Source organism: Pavona decussata, unplaced genomic scaffold (genome assembly GCF_977016875.1).
Source record: "Pavona decussata unplaced genomic scaffold, jaPavDecu1.1 SCAFFOLD_156, whole genome shotgun sequence".
Classification (NCBI taxonomy): Eukaryota; Metazoa; Cnidaria; class Anthozoa; order Scleractinia; family Agariciidae; genus Pavona; species Pavona decussata.
The window spans coordinates 821,853-840,102 of NW_028145568.1; the positions used below are offsets into that span (position 1 = coordinate 821,853).

Sequence of the window (18,250 nt, forward strand, 5' to 3'; positions counted from 1 at the left end):
AATATGACAGTATATTGTTTATAATTTCTTCGTGGATAATCCCACATGGATTTGTGACAATGACCTCCTGTTATGACAATGGAAGTTGCTGTTAGTTATGGAAGAGATCTAAAGTATTTTGGTCGCCTGGTGCGAGAGAATGAAACCACAATGCCGTTGCAATTTCTAGAGCGACGGGCTGATGGTTTTTATGTGTTGAAGCAAAGAAGAGTTGAAAGAAGAGCATGTAGAAAAACATTTTGTAGTTATGTCAAATGTTATTGTAAACTGGAAAGGGGTTGGTCGATTTGAGATTCCCCAAGAAAAAGAAGTAAAAAAAGGCATACAGAACTTTGGAAGGATATACGATTGAGACAAAAGGTACAAGAGTAATAATTTTGCTTTGATCTCTTAGCTCCTACAATTATTTGTATTAATCTAAGTTTGATAGCTTGTTGGCAACCTAGCATCTCATATCGAGCGTCCGCTCATAAAATAATTGTTAAATCTAACATAACAAATACTATAGAAAAGCAATATTCCCATTTCATGTGGACTTGGCAGCTAAAAATGTATAGTCAATATTCACTTTAGTAAGCTTTGAAACAAATTAGGTGTGTATTTTTTTAGTCGTAACAAATACCCTTTCCAACAGGGTCTTAAGATATATGCTGCAGATTCATTTGTTATGGAAAAAATAAGGAAAACAAAAGACCCAACGCTGTTAAGTTCATGGAAGTGGATGAGAAAGGTATAGCTGTTGGACAACTAAGGGTGTTTGTCTTTGGGAAAATCCAAATCCGGATTTTGATATCAGTAACTTAAACTATCTCAAAGTATTAAAGTTACTGAATTGCTGCTGCTAAGTAAGATTATCTTTTTTACATCCGCACATTACAGGCTTTGCCCTGAGTCTCAATATATTTAGTTGTTTTGGTTTAACTTTATCTATGATTTACAACAGACGTCATGATTAACCTGCCACTGGAGCTAACAACACACCAGTTGGGCATGAGTATCAGTATTTTCACCAAGAAGTTCGTCTCGCAGCTGATATCCATTAGCGCCTACTTAGATGTCCATCTTCAATCTGAACGTTGGTGTCCATTGTGCGGTCACCGACATACAGTTCCAAAAATTTGTTTTTCGTCAGAAGACGATATTACACAATTGAAGCTGTTGCTGGATATATTGGATAATACACTTTACTACGATTGGACAGAGGACGGCCACCAAGAACTGATTTTTTCATTATGTAATTATTTCCTTGAGGACCAGGACTATTGCTTTCCATTATTCTATTGCTCACTCTGACATGATTACGCTCTTCAGCATGAACAGTACTCATACCTGCCTCGTTTTCTTCACAACACAAGTCAACACAAGTCAACTACGATGTCCTTGCATCACACTTATCAGATTATTTTAACAAATTTAACAGACACATTTTTGTACCACAATCTGTTTTATTTCGTGCTTGACTTTGGATGAGTTCCTTTCCAGAGTGCATACCTTTTCACCACCCATCACTACCACAAGACGGAATCAAGGTCATAAAATTTGGTCTTGCGCCTAAGAAGGAACAACCTGTGCCACCTCTCACGCAAGAGAACTTGACGGTCTATTTTGTTTTGCTCGTTTTTTTTTTTTCTTCTTAAGTACTGATAACTTTCACATACTTCAGTTCTTTTTCCAATTTATATACAGGTTGTTTCTTCTTTTTTACTTCATGCGATTTATTCTGTATGAACGTTTGGATGTTTGAAATATTTCGGGATACAGTAATCATATTTCATCTTGTGTTCGTCTACGTTTTGGATATGAATCGATGTTATTAAGTAAAGCCAATGACACTCAATATTTCAAATTCAATATTCAAACCGAAAATGATTTTCTACAAGGCCTTTGTTATACACCATATTTCTTGCGTGATATTTCACAAAAACAAGAGGTGCAGAAGCCAATCAAATTGACAAATTACTCTGTAAAAGAAAATAATTTAAAAGCAAACTCGTTTTCCATATTATTTCCAGAAGAACAAAGGTTGAAAATTTTGAAAAATGTGCTTTTGAATACAAAAAGAACAGAGCTCATAATGAAAATCATTGATATTAATAATGTACCCGATTTTGATACTATTTCTACAGTAGGAAAAGTTCATGTGACATCACAACCAAAAAGAATTAAACTTACAATGGTAGAGAAGTGTGTAAATTGAAATGTTAAATTGGGGATTCTACTTATGCCATCAGATTAACAGCATGGGAGAAGTCTATCGATCAGATAGAAAACAACAAATTCTACAAGCTAACAAATGCTCGTGTTTGCACTTATAATGGAGAAAAATATTTGTCAGTAAGTACTGGCCCAAAACTTACTGAAAAACATCTCATACTTTTGCAGTTGTAGATAAATTGTACACCAAAACAGACATTGACGTAGAGAAGACCATTAAAATAGATCTGTTTCAAGGTGTACAAATGATATCTCGTTATGCAAAATATAAAAACAGTAACTGTAACAAAAGGTTAAATAACATGCAATCAAAACTGCATGTCTTTGATATGTGTGCCTTACGTCAAATCGTAACAGAAAGTAACCAATCCTTCTTATCAAAAACTGTTTTACATGCGTACGTACGTACCCAATCGAAGTTACTTACAACATTTCCACAAAGAAACACAGTCAGCCGCTCCAGATGTGCATTAGATACCATTTGTAAGCTAATTTACATATGGCTTCATTATGGGATTGAAAGACCTCTACTACATTATCACATACATGTTTTAGTCTAAATAAATTTTTACCTTAATGGTATATCTTCTTGTTGCAAAAAGAGGCAGATTTCTACATGTATTCGATTTTTGCCTTAAAATTTGTAGTAATGCAAGGTTATTGATTGCATACCACACTATTGTTGGACTTGATATTCAAGTTATTCTGTAATCAAAATCTTTTACATTTATGAAAATTTTTTCATTTGAAATAAATCATTGAATCATGCCCAATGCTGTTGTTATTGTTAACATGTGAGATGAACTTCAAATGTTCAAGGTCAAATACTCAAACATAAATTTATCACTCCTGTTGTTGCTCGGTTTCCTTTCAAGTTACATTGTATTCAAATTCACGAGTTTCTGTAAATTCGAATCCTTCGCAAAACCATTGCGGTCATAGCGCTGCACGTAAAATGTGGGTATCATCCTCTGTTGTTTCATAGAAAACTGCATAACAATTGGCATTGCTTGCGTGACAACAACGACCGATTTACCACAAAATGTTTGAATTATTCATCCTTCCTCCGAAATTTTCTCAAAGTGTCGCTTCTTCAGAAAATTTTCTCATGTAAATCTGTCTGGCGACCATATTTTCTCCACAGTGTCAGGCCGTGTAACCATTAAGGTTATTTTCTCAACATTTTTTGAGGTTTCAGCGCTTCCCCCATAGCCTTGAACTAAAACCCAGAGATGCTTAAAAATTTGGAACAGCATAAACAACATGACGAGTGCCATGAGACCAATCATTCTTGACCTTCCAAGCTTCACGTAAATCGAATCCCCTATTTCTCTGATGTATCCATCCAATAAAGGACTTACAAGCTCGAGCTTGTTGCCCGTAAGCTCTTCCAGAATGGGGTCAAGATTCCTCATCCCGTACTTAGGCTTGCTTTCGGCGAAACGCACACTTTTCATCCAGTCCCTTTCAACTGAAAATTCCATCTCAACAGAATTGTTGTTCCAAAAGCGGGCACCTCTTTCCGTGTCATTTTCCATGCCAAAAAGCCTTAAACTCGATTTCTTTGCACTCTCTGTAATATTTCCACTTGCCGGCATTTTTAAGTAGGACTTTGTTACTGCCACCAACTGTCACTGACAATTTTTGCGCCAGTAAGCACCTGAGTTGCTGGAGGGAAACCCTTAGCAACTGACCATCGTGTTTGAACTCACACAAACTGGATCAGCTGTCATTCCAGACAACATGCGACCAGCTTATAATCCACCCAAACAGTCCAGCAGCATCTCCCCGCTTGTCTCTAATCTACTGGTCAAGAAAGCAGGAATGGAAGAATGCCTGTTTTACTTTCAATGCCTTATTAGCATTTGTAATGGGTGGATGCCACAGGGGAAGAACCTTGTCAATTAACAAAAATTAAGAGGGCATTGCTGCCAATTTGAAATCGATCAGCACGTTAGACCACGTATTGAAAGCAGTCCTTTACTTTACTTTAAAGGTATTCTCAGAGATGTTGGGATCACATAAAATCAAAGCTCACTGAAGTACAGCGGCCAGATCTCATTGATAGATAGCTGAGTGAGAGAGCAGTACAAACAAAAAAGTTTATTGAGCGAGCTAAAGATGGGGCGTTGTTCATAGAGAAGGGGTATAGACTCAAAATAAATTCCGAAAGAGACCTTGGGAAAGAGATTTGGACACGTTGATGGAAGAGATGCATAGGGGAAATCTGCTCATGATCTTTGCAGGCTACCCAGCACAAATGGAGGACTTTCTCAAGTCAAGTTAAATGCTGGATTTAAGAGCAGGATACAATCTATTTTCTGCTTTCAGGACTACACGTGGGAATAGCTTGCAGAAGTGTTCAAGCAAAAGCTTGAGGCGAGTGGTTTCAAAACAGATGTGTCCCCAGAGGAGCTAATTAACTGGTAAATTAGTCTTTTGTTAAATTCTGTCACCTTTCTACTATTTTTTTCTTCTATAGTTTCTATAATATGTGTATAATATTGTAATATTGTGTGCTTTTCTTATATTAATATTTTATATTCATATATAACAACTATTTCAGACTTTCCTAATAGCGTAGTAATTTCTTGCCGTTATATCTATTTTATTACTATCTCTGTTCTCGTGTCTATGTGTGAATTTGTACTGTCTTGCTGACCTGTAATTTATTTTCATTTAATTCTGATGTCAACTGGCTGCCAGGCTCCACAAGCACCTATGGTTATTCCAGGCAGCCAGTACTCCAATTTTATTTCTAATATTTTGCAATGAACTTCACATAAGACAAGAGTATACAAATAAAGATTGTTGTTGTTATCACCAGTAACGGCCCAGAAACGACACTGGATTTCAGGCAGGAGTGGAACGCAGGACTCTGGGATCGATTGTTTGAACTCTAAAAAGAAAATCTGGATGGGAGATTGCTATCAAATTCTTTTGGTGACCACAGCACATCCTGTCAATGTCATTTACCTCCTACAATACATGCCTCTGTCAATGCCACCAGAATATGGCCCTTATGTTTAGAGGAATAATCGCCTGTGCTGGGAAGTGAAGTTTAGCCAATGGAAACATATTGAAGAAAGACAACTTTTCACATAGTCTAGAGGAAGATACCACAAAGTTTGAAGAGCACGTGGATAAGGTAATAAATTGTACAGCTCCATCCAAATATGCAGGTCAATTGGGTTAGCGTTTCTGCTTCCATTTTGGAAAAAAAAAACAGTCAAGAGTGTATTAAACATTAGCTGTTTCCTCTGCAATACGCATGATACCTCACATTTTGGGATGCCCCAATCATCACACCAGCTTGTTACAAGCTAATGTAAGGGTGTATTTTACACTGTAATTTTAGGACTGAGGTGTATTTCTGTTGACAAACATGTTGCGTTACGTAATGCAACATAACGTGCCTTCCCCTAGAATTAGCATTGAATGTAAATATTATACGAACTTTGATTGCATGCAGTTTTAGTTTTTAAAAGAGATCAAGAATGCATCCGGCAATGACAAGTTAATTGCTTTTAAATGTAATGTGCGCGGTGTGTAGTTAGGAGACAGGAATATGACGTTCCGGAATGTCGTGTTTATAATATGCAAAAAGTACATACCTTACAGCTTTAAATACCAAAAGAGTGTATTGAAACGGCTCTGTTGAGATTAGATCGAATGAAAGTATGGAGTGAGTGAAAGCGGATTATTGTCTGGAATAAAGTAGGATATACAGTCCAAGCTTCGAGTGTTAAATTGGGTGTGGATATTCCTGAACTCTTTCTGTGCTGTGGACAGGTTTGCCTACTTCTCTACCCTTGGCTCACTCGTTTACCCTTTAGCCTTCTCCAAGGTTAAAGTCATGACAAACGTGAACATTTTATAAACCTTATTGGTTACCCTTTTACTTGCTTCTTTTATGTATGCAGCACATGACCTTTCTTGCAACACAAGACCCATCTGTTTTTCATGTTAACTAGTATATTTCCTGGCAATCTCTCGACTTTTTTTCTTAGATTATTTCCCCCTCGACCCCCAGAAGACAATTATTTTACAAAGTCAACAATGTTGTTCAGCTTGAGTCAGTCTGTGACTCGTTGTAAGCTCCCAGTTTCGAGCTAGAGTTACTGCGAATTTCTGTCCATCATTTTGAGACAATTACTTTTGTGGAATTGTATTTACTTTGAAGAGCACTGGTCATTTTTGTTTGCCAAGTGATCTTGCCACTCTTGCCTTTAATGAATAAAAGGACATCTTTTATTTTAATAATTTTAGAAGGGGGGCTGTGTTGTTGACGCGTCATCGTAGCGCTCAAATTGGAGATTGACTAACAGTTTATTAACAGTTGTGTCCACAACTTTAGAAATGAAGAAAGTAACCAAACCGTTGACATACAACGGTACAAGGTTGCCGTACCCTGGAAACAAGATAGGCCAGGCCTTCTCAACAATCAACAAGTCGTGGAAAAAGAACTTCAGCTGGTGGAGAAGAAAAATGCACCAGAATGACCATCTTGCACACACATACCAAGGTGTCATTGACCAATACCCACACCAAGGATATAGCCAACGAGTACCCAGCTCTGAATCAGAACCAGAAAGCGAGTGGTTCCTACCCCATTTTCCTGTGGTACAGCCAGAGAGAAACAACTACAGTCCGTATTATTTTCACACATCTGTAAAATTCAACAAGAAAAGACTGGATACTGAAGCATTAGCAGAAAAGAAGCTGCAAAGTAACATTTTCGATATTCTCGTGAGATTTTGTAAGGAGTTGGAAGTATTAGTGGTTGACGTAAGCCGAATGCAGCATCAGTTGATTCTATTACCAGAAGACAGACGGTTTCAGCGATTCCTGTGGTGAGCCCTCGTCGTGAACAGCACTCCCAAAGTGTACAAATTCTCAAGATTCACCTTTAACAGATGCTACTGCCCATTTTGTGCTCGGTTTACCTGGCAAACCCATGCTGAGAACCATAAGACCACACACCCTTTGGCTACAGCAGTAGAGTTCAAGATAATTTCCAAGTCAATGCCATCAATTAGGCTTGACCGATCAAGTACCATATCAGAAGACAGAGAGAAAAAAAGCATACTTTGTACCGTTTGCATGCAGTCTCACCAAGGGACTGTTGCCAGACCTCACAACTGAGGAATTTGTTGGAAGCTTAAAGCCCCTGGTAGCAAGGCGAGGCCAACCAGCAAAGATCTACTCAGGTAAAGGTGGTACATTTGTTGGTGCGGCAAAGTGGTCGAGGCAGGAAGAGAGAGATGACAGAGTACACAACTGGCTGGCTAGACATAGTATAAGGTGGCAGTTCAACTTAAGCCAAGCACTGTGGTGGGAAGGGAAAATCAAGACTAGATTCATTGGTCAAACAGTGCTTACACAAGACAATTAGCAACGGTAATCTTCAGTGGTAAGAGCTCCAAGACCTAATTCTGGACATCAAGATAACACTGAACAATCACCCACTCAGCTACATCGAGGAGGATATTAAACTGCCTGTGTTAACACCCAACACTTTATTCTTTGGCCAACCAAATCTTCTCCCCAAAGTGGAGTCCAACTGGAAGGAGCTGGCGATCTCAGAAACTGTGCAGTGTCTTTTAAAGTGTATACATTGTTTCTATGAAAACTGTTTATGTTATGGAACCAATATTTAGCAAGAAAATAGTGGCCCTCTTGGGTGTCAAGGGCTTCACTACACTACCTTGCTATAAAAGCTACATATCTCAGACATGCGCAGATGGCAAAATACTGCAGTGTGGAAGCATCAGTCACCAAATCCCTTAAGCTCTGCAACACCCTTCACACGTTTAAACGTAAATTAAGAGCCAAGCTACTTGTTGTCTTCCTCTCAAGTTCTTAATTCATTCAATATAGCTATTGTTTACTTTGTTGCCAATTTTATTCTCTAGATTTTTTATAATTGTTCATACCTAAATTTTTATTCTTGTATTCTTATTGTGATTTTAAAATTGTTATAGCTTTAATGTGGTCATTAGTTGTAATACATATAATTTGTCACTAAAAAGCCCTCTTCAGGTAGTGTTAATAAAGTTTCTAGTTTTTGTATTTTACCACATGTCTCAGAGACCAAAAATCCATTTTGGAGGGCAGGTTACCTGTTGGAGAGTTGTTCAAGGGGTACAAGTCTAATCAGACATAGACAAGTGAACTTGTTTACAAGAGAACAGCTAGCCACCATTTCTTCCATTGTCCAACGAGCTTGTACCAGCACATTTGCTAGTCAATAAGAGCACTCTTAGCCCATTTGTCAAGTGGCAACTCCTTTCAGAACTGACCTGTGGATAACATTATCCTGTTCTGGTGCATAGATTTCTGTTTATTTTTCGCTGACTTGATTTACCAGTGCCAGTCCACAACTCAGCAGTTGCAGGACAATGACTCTTCCCCAACCTCCCCACTCCCTTGGTTTAACAGACAAAGTCAATAATTAATTCCTTCCACAAGTGGATGATTCCATCACAGTGCAACATGTAGGTAATTGTCAACACCAACCAGGCTTCATCTTTACAGCTGATTGATTATCAGTATTGAAAGAACTGCCATCAGACATTTCGAACAAATACAATTTTATTAAAGCATCTTTCGAAGACATTTCAAAGAAGCTTTTGATCAAGTTAGTCACGATGTTCTTGTTTTTTTCTCATTTCATTCTATTTTGTAGTATCTGTAATTACAATTCGTCTAAAGATTTAATCCATATAGCTTTAGAATTGCGGGTTTTAATGTCAATCTGAAAATATTTTCGATGAATATTTGTACAACGTAACTTACAATCATTAGTATTAACCCTTTGAGATCCGATGCGCCCTCATGCGCCCGGTAATAAAACCCCTCTGAAATTCCAGTAAGCCCCCGAGCGCCCTGTCAGATTGGCCCTGTCTGATTGGCTGTAACTTAGAAACTAAACTCCCTTGGGTATTAGGAAGCAGCAAAACGTGACATGCATAAAATTCTTTCATTTGAGGCCAAACTTGCTGTTTTGCATTCGATATTACATTTTTCCTGAATTTTTCAATTTCCATCTTTGTTCTAAACATGGCTTCTGGAAGATCCAATGACTTCTCAGATTCAACCGATGATGAGGGGAAATTTTTGGCCGGTTTCACCATCAAAAAAATCGCTGTTCCACATCAACACGAAACCCGAAGAGAACAAGAAAACCATCGCGATGTGGATGAAGAAAATGATCAAATTATTGAAGGATTTAAGAAAACAATTCCCAAGCAGCATTTTGTAACCATCAGCAAATACACCCATCTTACTGACCCTGCCACTGAAGACCATACCGATTTACTATGCAAAGTTAGACTGCTTGTAAATCTGTTGGAACAACGGTTTCAAGCCGCATACATTCCTGGGAAAAACATTTCAGTTGACAAAGGACTTGTTAAATTTAATGGAAGGCTGTCTTTCAAACAGTACATGCCCATAAAACCAGACAAATTCGGCATACAAGTTTGGCTTCTTGCAGATGCCGACATGTATTACGTTGTGGTTTCAAATTTACCTCGACAAAAACAGGACGAACAGCGACTTGTTTATAGAGAAGGGTTGGGGTCATTATGTTGTGTGGACTCTCCCTGAGCCATACTTAGATGTCCATAGACACTTTTTCTTTAACAATTTTTTCTGTTCTGCTGATTTGATGCAGTCCTTTGGAGGCCCGAAACACTTATGCGTGCGGCATGGTTTGAATGAACAGGAAAGACTTTACCGCTGATCTCAAACGCATGAAACTCGTTCGTGGAGAGATTACAACCTGACAGAGTGGCAATCTTGTGGCCACAATGTGGAAAGACAAGCGCGCTGTTTCCCTTCTGTCAACAAACACTGCTCCAGAACCTGAAATCAATGCAGTGGAGCAGATTGTTCGGAGACGAACAAAGCTCGTTGTTCCACCGAAAGCCATGAAGAAACCTGAAGTTGTCAAGATGTACAACACAGGTATTAATGGCGTGGATGTTAACAGAAGTTATTACCGCCTGGAACCACTTCACCAAAATGGTGGAAGTATCTCCTAGGGTTTTTCATGAATCCTTCCATGGTCAACACATTCATCCTTGAAAAATTGGCCAGCAAGAAGAAGCGACGCCAACTTGACTTTCAACGCTCATCACTGGCTACAACGGTTACAAACGGCCTTCATACTCTGGAAAACATGCCATTAACACAGTAACCACCGAGCGGTGTTCCTTTGTGTCGCCAAATGCGGGGTAAACAATCCTGTTTTTTGCAATGGCATGCCAGCAATCCGTAAAATAAAGATGCTGAACTGTGTTGTATTTCTTTAAACTATAACTATTTGTGATTACAACCTTGTTTTGCTGTTTCGCTTGCTTGGGCTTTGCTTGTTCACCATTGTGTTTAGATGAAAACAACAACTCATATTCGATTGTTTGGTGAACATTTTATTGTTCAGAATCTATGAAACTGAACGAATCTGCATTGTAAATAGTTTCTTTATTTATTGGAGTGAAGCTTCTAATCGTTTCTGGGCCTCCTTGACTTGCAAAAATAGTTTTCAAAGCTGCGTACTGTGATGTGTTGTGATGTCAGCAATGGCGGGCAAATTCAAAATTGACCCAATTTTTTTCTTTTGAGAGAGAGATCACTTCTTGTTGTCCGTAGGATTATACAACTTGAGTTTCTAGCCGACTTTCTGATAAGGTGAGAGTATACCAGTGTGTTATTTCACTGAAAATTAATTTCAAAGCTAATGCTATGTTGTAGAAGACCTACCACAGGACAAAGTGTTGAGTAGATTCTCAAGCTTTAGAATTTTTTCGAAGAAAGCATGATTCAAATCTCGAAGATTAAACTTGGTCTAACAATTCTTTATTATATATGTAAAAATTTTGTGAAGTTTCCCTGCAGAAGAACAAAGGGAAGACATTAAAATCTTGAAATGTTTTAACACTGGTGTGAATTGTTATTGAGGCAGCCATTTTCTCTGGAATTTCGGGGGGTTGTCTGGGCTCAGGGTCCTGGAGCTCATGTGTGCTCTAGCTCCATCCACCAAACAGATGACTGCCACAGTAAAAAGCCCTGAACATTAGCCCTTGTCTGCCTTGACGTCAACATGCCAAATTTTACCAATTTACTCACTTCACTAACCATAAACGTTTAGTTTTAAAAGAAATTAAGTCACCTTTCACAACCACATTCTAATTTTCTTTTATGACAAAGCAGCATAAGGCAATAGCACATTCATGATCAATTTGCAAAGGGAAGTCCTGCCATTTTACTTCATCAACTACCTGTTTTTCCAACAATCAAACACACAACACAGTACTCTAATATCTGCTATCCTCCATAGGGCATAACTAACAGTGCACATTACAAAAGAAGGAAAGCTCGGCAAAATCTTAAGGACCACTCCAGAGTCATACTGAAAGCTGTTAAGGGAACTGCCTCATTGTCACAGAAAGATCTGATTATGACATCAAAATGGAAACCCTTCTTAATGACAGAATACCTATGAATTAGCCTCCACACCTCTTTTCAACAGAATTGAACGTGAACGTAATGCTGTTCTTTTAACCATTACAAATAAGGAAACCCTTTCACCCTTAATGACCAAATACTTATATTTGGGTAGAAACATACAGCCCTGTTTTGAGAAGCGATTTCACAGGTTTTCAAGGGCTCAGGCACCAGTATTTCGTTTCCATGTAGCTAATGAGAAATAGGTTTTTTGGTTTGTTGAAGATTTGGTAGAATTTGGTAGAATTCATTTAAGTTTTCAAACATAAATTTCACTGTGTGGTCCTTGTGTTGGAGTATTTAAATATGGCGACTTGCTGCTCTAACACAGTGAACTGACACTTCTGGCACAGGCCATTGTCTTTAGAGACAGAACAAGACAAAAACAACAGGGTAGCTACTGTACCAGATTTTGATGTGGAAAGCAATGAAAGCACAGTTGAACTCAAGGCTATCGAAGTTACATCATTCCATAACGCATTTACCTCGATTACCCTTAAAAAGTACGACATCTGCCATAAATAAGCCTATGAAAATCCAACAAGAGTTCCTGTCCCCAAAGTTTTCAACCTCCACCATATTCACAAGTCAATGTTGTTTACAAGATGCCTTGCGCCAATTGTTCTTGGTGTTATATTGGCAGAACAGGCAATCTCTTAGTACCAGAAAAAAGGGAACACATACTAAATGTGAAAACTGCTTCCAAAGGCTCCAGAATCACAAATTGAAAGGAGTATTTCTCAGACACGTAAGGTGTTGGAATCTTGGCATACCATGGGAACTCCAAATGTGGACAACAATTCTTCTCCACTCCAAGGACCAATACAACATTCTTTATTTTAACCCCTTCACTGCCTGTATGACGTACTGAGTACGTCATATTTTTCTTACTTCGTGTGCCTTTACGACATACTGAGTACGTCAAGAAAATGAAGGCTTCAGTTGGAACCCTAGCACCCAACATACAAAAGTGCCTGGCATATTTGACTCAGAAAATCCTTCCGGAGCCTAGTACCAACTAGGTTTCAGTCTCCAAGGTGTCTGCTCGGTTTTCTCATAATGTTCACAAATAATGTGTCGGCCATCTTGGCTTCTTCACGGGTCGAAAAATTCCTTCTTTTACATGGAATAATCATGCCAAAAGTGAGAGGTTGTAATACAGACAAGGTAAAGGACATGAAATAGAATTGTCATAGAGGAGAAGAATCATTTAGTGTTGGCGACTTTGAGAAAAATGTTGAGAAGAAGACTGAGCGATCGTGTCGTGCTTTTTGAAGCAATGTATCATGTCCAATTTCTGTTTCTGGCATCAAAATGTGAAGGTAACAATGTCAAAATGAGCTCTGAGTAAATATTTCGATTGCACTTTCAAATCATGTGTACTTGCTTTTTGTTATATCTCCAGGTTTTAGCATTATTTTTGTTTTTCTACCATTCTGTCAAACTACCACATAAATAATTAACTCTCCCTTGGCACTGAGCAATACTTGGGGGCTGGCAGTGAAGGGGTTAAGAATTCATAATCATTTATTTATTCTATTTTTTTGTAATCTCACATTTTTTAATTAAAGTTTATCGCCCCTTTTCATTTCATTTTACCAGTTCAAAACTGCAGGTCAAACGGTCGAAAGCTTGTATTTTTACGCAGGATGCAGTCATAGACTGCAGCCCATGTTGGAAAACCAGCGGGTTTATATACTTTTGGTAGTCACAAATTCCAACTTTACTACGGAACTTTAACTACAGTACCTTATTTATGCACCATTACACTTATTCTAACAAGCTAAATAGCATGGCCATCTCCATTCACGAGTTTATCAGTAAGATTCCCATTAAATACAACCTTGAAAATTTCTCTTCATTATATGTTTTATTGAGAAGTACTCCTCTCTCCCCCGTCGAACGTTTTTTTCTTTTTATTCCTTTTTTTTTTCTCTGTAAAATTCTCTTATTAGTGTAGTGCAATAGACAAGCCGGGCATCATTGAAATGTAACTAGTTTGTACCGTAATTGGAATGTATTTGTTCTATTATGTACTCAAAATATGCAAATACAGTCAACTCTCTCGTAAGCGACCACCCTTGGTGCACGACAAAGTGGTCCCTTACAGGAGGTGGTCGCTTACGGGAAAGATCAACAAACTAAGCCTTATACTGGATTGATTAATTAATTACATAAAAATATTACCTTAGCAGCTAAAATTAGGCAAATAGAAACCAATTTATTTGATTTTTTCACAACTTTGTATATCATGGTTCATGGTTCATTTTGGAACAAATCACTGTTAGTAACAATTCCCGTTTACCTACAGATCTAATTATAGCCATCTTCTCTGTCTGTAAACTGTCATTATCTGACTCCGAGAGACTGAAAGAAAAGAGGCGAGTAGAATACAAAGCCAAAGACCGAGAAGTGAAAAGGCAAATACGGAGGGACAAGAGGAATTGGTCGGAAGGGATAGCAAAAGAAGCGGAAGAAGCAGCAAGTAGGCAAAACATGAAGACTCTCTACAGCTTAACTAAAACGATCTGCAATGATAAACCAAGGTAGAGCACAGTAGTCAACGACAGAAATGGTAACGCCTTAACCAGCAATGAAGATAGAAGGAAGCGGTGGAAAGAGCATTTTATGGAGATACTTAATAGAGAAGAGCCAGCCGACCAGATCAATGAAGACGTCAACGAACAGCAGGACACAGCTGACATAGACACGGGACCTGTGAGCAAAGCTGAGATAAGAAGGGCAATAAAGACTCTTAAGAACGGTAAAGCCCCTGGCGAAGATATGATAACAGCAGAATTACTGAAGGCAGCCCTTGAATTTACAACTGACAGAGTGAAAGAACTTATAGACACGATTTGGAGCCTGGAAAAGGTCCCACTTAAATGGAAGAGGGGACTCATTATTAAGATATCGAAGAAAGGGAACTTAAGGGAGTGTAAGAACTGGCGGGGAGTGACTCTCCTACCAGTTGCAAGCAAGATATTGGGAAGAATTATAATCGAGCGCATTCACATAGGGATTGACCACAGGCTCCGTAAGGAACAGGCTGGATTTAGATCTGGTAGAGGGACGACGGAGCAAATTTTCATCTTACGCAATATACTAGCGTAAGTGAATGAATGGCAGGCAACTCTCTATATTAATTTCGTGGATTTCGAGAAGGCGTTTGACTCAGTGCACAGAAATGGCTTATGGACGATAATGAGCCAGTATGGTATCCCACAGAAGATCATCAACATAGTTAAAGCGATGTACGATGGCTTTGAATGTGCTGTTGTCGAGGAAGAGCCAACCTCAGAATGGTTCGAGCTAACGACTGGTGTCAAACAGGGATGTACAATGTCTGGCTTTCTTTTTCTGCTTATTATAGACTGGGTAATGAGGCATACTGTGAAGGAGGAGGGAACCGGACTGAGGTGGAAATTTACATCAAAACTTGAGGACCTTGACTTCGCGGACGATGTAGCTTTAATTTCCTCAACGCAAAGACACGTGCAGTTGAAAACAAACAGGCTGGTAGAGAATGCAGAAAGGGCAGGCCTTCGGGTAAATGTCGGGAAGTGCAAAGTCATGAGAGTAAATGCGAGAAATAACAAAGCCATCACAGTGAACGGTGTGGCGTTGGAAGATGTAGAGAAGTTTACTTACCTGGGCGCCACAGTATGTAAACAAGGGGGTGGCGAAGAGGACATCAAGGCTAGGCTAGGGAAAGCGAGAGGAGCGTTTGTGAAGCTAAACCGAGTATGGAGCTCCAGCAGTGTGTCGAGGAGGACGAAGATCAGGCTATACAAAACATTGGTCAAACCAGTTCTCATGTATGGTTGCAAAACATGGAAAATGAACGAAAGTGATGCCAAGAAAATCGATGTGTTTCAGAACCGATGCCTGAGAAGGGTAATGAAGATTAAATGGCAAGATAAGATCAGTAATAGAGAGCTACTGGAAAGGGCTAACGTGGAGAAGTTGAGTGAAGAGGTAAGAAGAAGGAGATGGAGATTCATTGGACACATCCTGAGACAACAACCTGACAATGACTGTGTTCAGTACAGCCCTAACATGGACCCCAGGGGGAAGGAGAAAGAGAGGCCAGCCAAAAACAACTTGGCGGCGCACGGTAGAAAAAGAGAGGTCCAAAGCAGGGTGACAGTCCTGGAGTGAGGTGCGCACTGCAGCGCAAGACAGGAATCGCTGGAAAGCCCATGTGGAGGCCCTATGCGCCACCTTGGCACGAGGGGACAAGTAAAAGTAAAATCTGTCAGCAGTCTAGGGAAGCGTCATCAAAATTGAACTTTTGTCACTTCTGAGTAATGATTTACAAGCAATCATACGTGATTATGTTGGGTGCTCGCTAACAGGAAATAGAAAACAAAAGAACATGTGTAATTTCTGGCCTAAAAAGTGGTCGCGGTCCCTTACGAAATTTGAGTGGTGGTCACTTACGAGAGAGCTCTTGAAACAGTATTTAACTGGGAAACAAAACGGTTGTTTACGAGGTGGTCGCTTGCGGGAGGTGTTCGCTTACGAGAAGTGGTCGCTATGAAAGAGTTGACTGAAGTAACACTCTGTATGTAGCGACTACCCGTAGCCATAGCAAAAAAAAGTACTGTAAGGTCAGCAATGTAATGTGTGACAATCAGGGCAAAAAACTTCCGCTCATCCGCCCGTCCAAGAAGAGTACTCTTGTATCTCGGACGAGTGGATTTACAAAAGCACTTGTCCTACGTGACGAGTAGAGTTTGCCTAAAAAAGATGTTCTTTTCTACTGAGAAGAAATTAACATCTGGTACAACAAATGAGTCACGCTGTGCAACATAATCCTTTATAGTTTTGTCTTGGTGTAAACCTATAGTTCTCCTTTTCTTTAGGTTTATTTAGATTTCAGAAGGAGCAATACTGACTGAGTTGTAAATTTTACAAATGTAATGAAGAGAGAATACAAGTTTAATTCAGGAGTAAACTAACAACAATAAACCTTAATGCCAGGTATTAATTGTTCACTTGTGCTGTGATGCTTCGTACTGCTTGAAAATCCGCGAAAATGGATTGATAAAAAAAAGAAAACGGTAAATCTAAAGAAGGAACTTACGGAATACTTTCCTCCACTGAATTTGACCTCCTCCTTCCTCCCATCAAAAGGACACTGTTATGCTCAGTTATCATTCGTTATAGGACAAAGTAGCGAGGTGAAAGTACTTGGTCGCCATGACTGATTTCAGTTTCTCTGCTAAACAGATGTCAATCCAATCCAAGTTTTTAGCTTTGACACAAATAATATTTTGCTGTTTCTTGAAAGAGACACGAAAACTTAACATTTAGGAATTTCCTTTCTAGGTGCAGCACTTGATTTCCATGTATTTGTGGTACAAATAACCCGGCTTAAACAGTCGAACTCCAAAGAACTCGAAAGAACTCGTTGTTTTTGGACACAAGAAACCAACGAAATTTAGAACTGGCTTGCTCAGCCAATGAGGACCGAATATTTTGTCGCTTGACCAATCAGGAGTGAGTAATTTTGCCCTCAGGGAAAGGAAAATAAAGAAAATTTGCACTCTGTTACAACAAATCAGCATTTTAAAAAAAAATTGCCCCCTGTATTACATTGTTATTGCTGAGGAGAAGTTTGCTGCACATACACTAAAAATATACCATAACTGCAGAAAGGATGAGGAACTAGTAACGTTATTACGTTCATACGCTTAGCAGATTTCTATAAATGCTATGAAAAAAAAGGAGCTCCGCTTTTAGGCTTGGCTAAATATAAATATATTTCTATACCAAATCCAAAGTTGATTGAACAACTCAATTATTAACGCTCTAGTCCTACTATTGAGCACTCCTGCCAACAGGCGTGCATATCAACTGGAGTTGATCTTAAGCACAATTGATTTGCATGCAACTGTTTAATCAACATTTTGAACTTAAAGTTTAAAATGTATTACCGAGATGTACAGTGCAGGCCAGAATTAAGCGAACTACGCAGACGCGTTTTATACGCAGCAAAAACGCGTATGCGCGTATTTTTAGACGCGTCTAAATGTGCGCGTTTTTCCTATTGTTATTCTTCGTCGTAAGTTCTCTTTGTGTGGTATTGTCAAATAAAACAAAAGAATTCAACGGGTTATCAACAAACACAAAATTAGCATTTTATGAAATCCATCGGCGACAGCTATCATGTTTCGAATCTTGTCCACTTCGTAAATCTGCGTAAATACTGGCGACTTTAAAAACATTTCCTAGCCGATATTGAATATCCCACGTATGTTATAGGAAAGATAAATCTAAGCTAATTAGTCGAACACTTCTTGTTCGAAATCAAAGCGCTCTGTGTGCGAGCTCGTGAATGGAATAGGCGAGTGTTTTGAGTTATGCCTACAGTTATTTTAAAAATTACACGCACATTGTGACTCGCAAGAGAGCGTTTCGAGGTTGCATCGAAGTAGTGAAAATGGCACAAGTTGGCTATAATTGGAAAGGCACTGTGGCTCCTGTGTTGATTGAATAAAAAAGTATCCAGTTTTCCTTC

The 18,250-nt window shown here is 38.9% G+C and overlaps 1 pseudogene; it reads right to left on the bottom strand.

The window, feature by feature from the left end:
* Nucleotides 1–3,084: 3,084 nt before the first annotated feature.
* LOC146465147 (uncharacterized) lies at nucleotides 3,085–3,765 on the bottom strand (annotated as a pseudogene).
* Nucleotides 3,766–18,250: the final 14,485 nt, after the last annotated feature.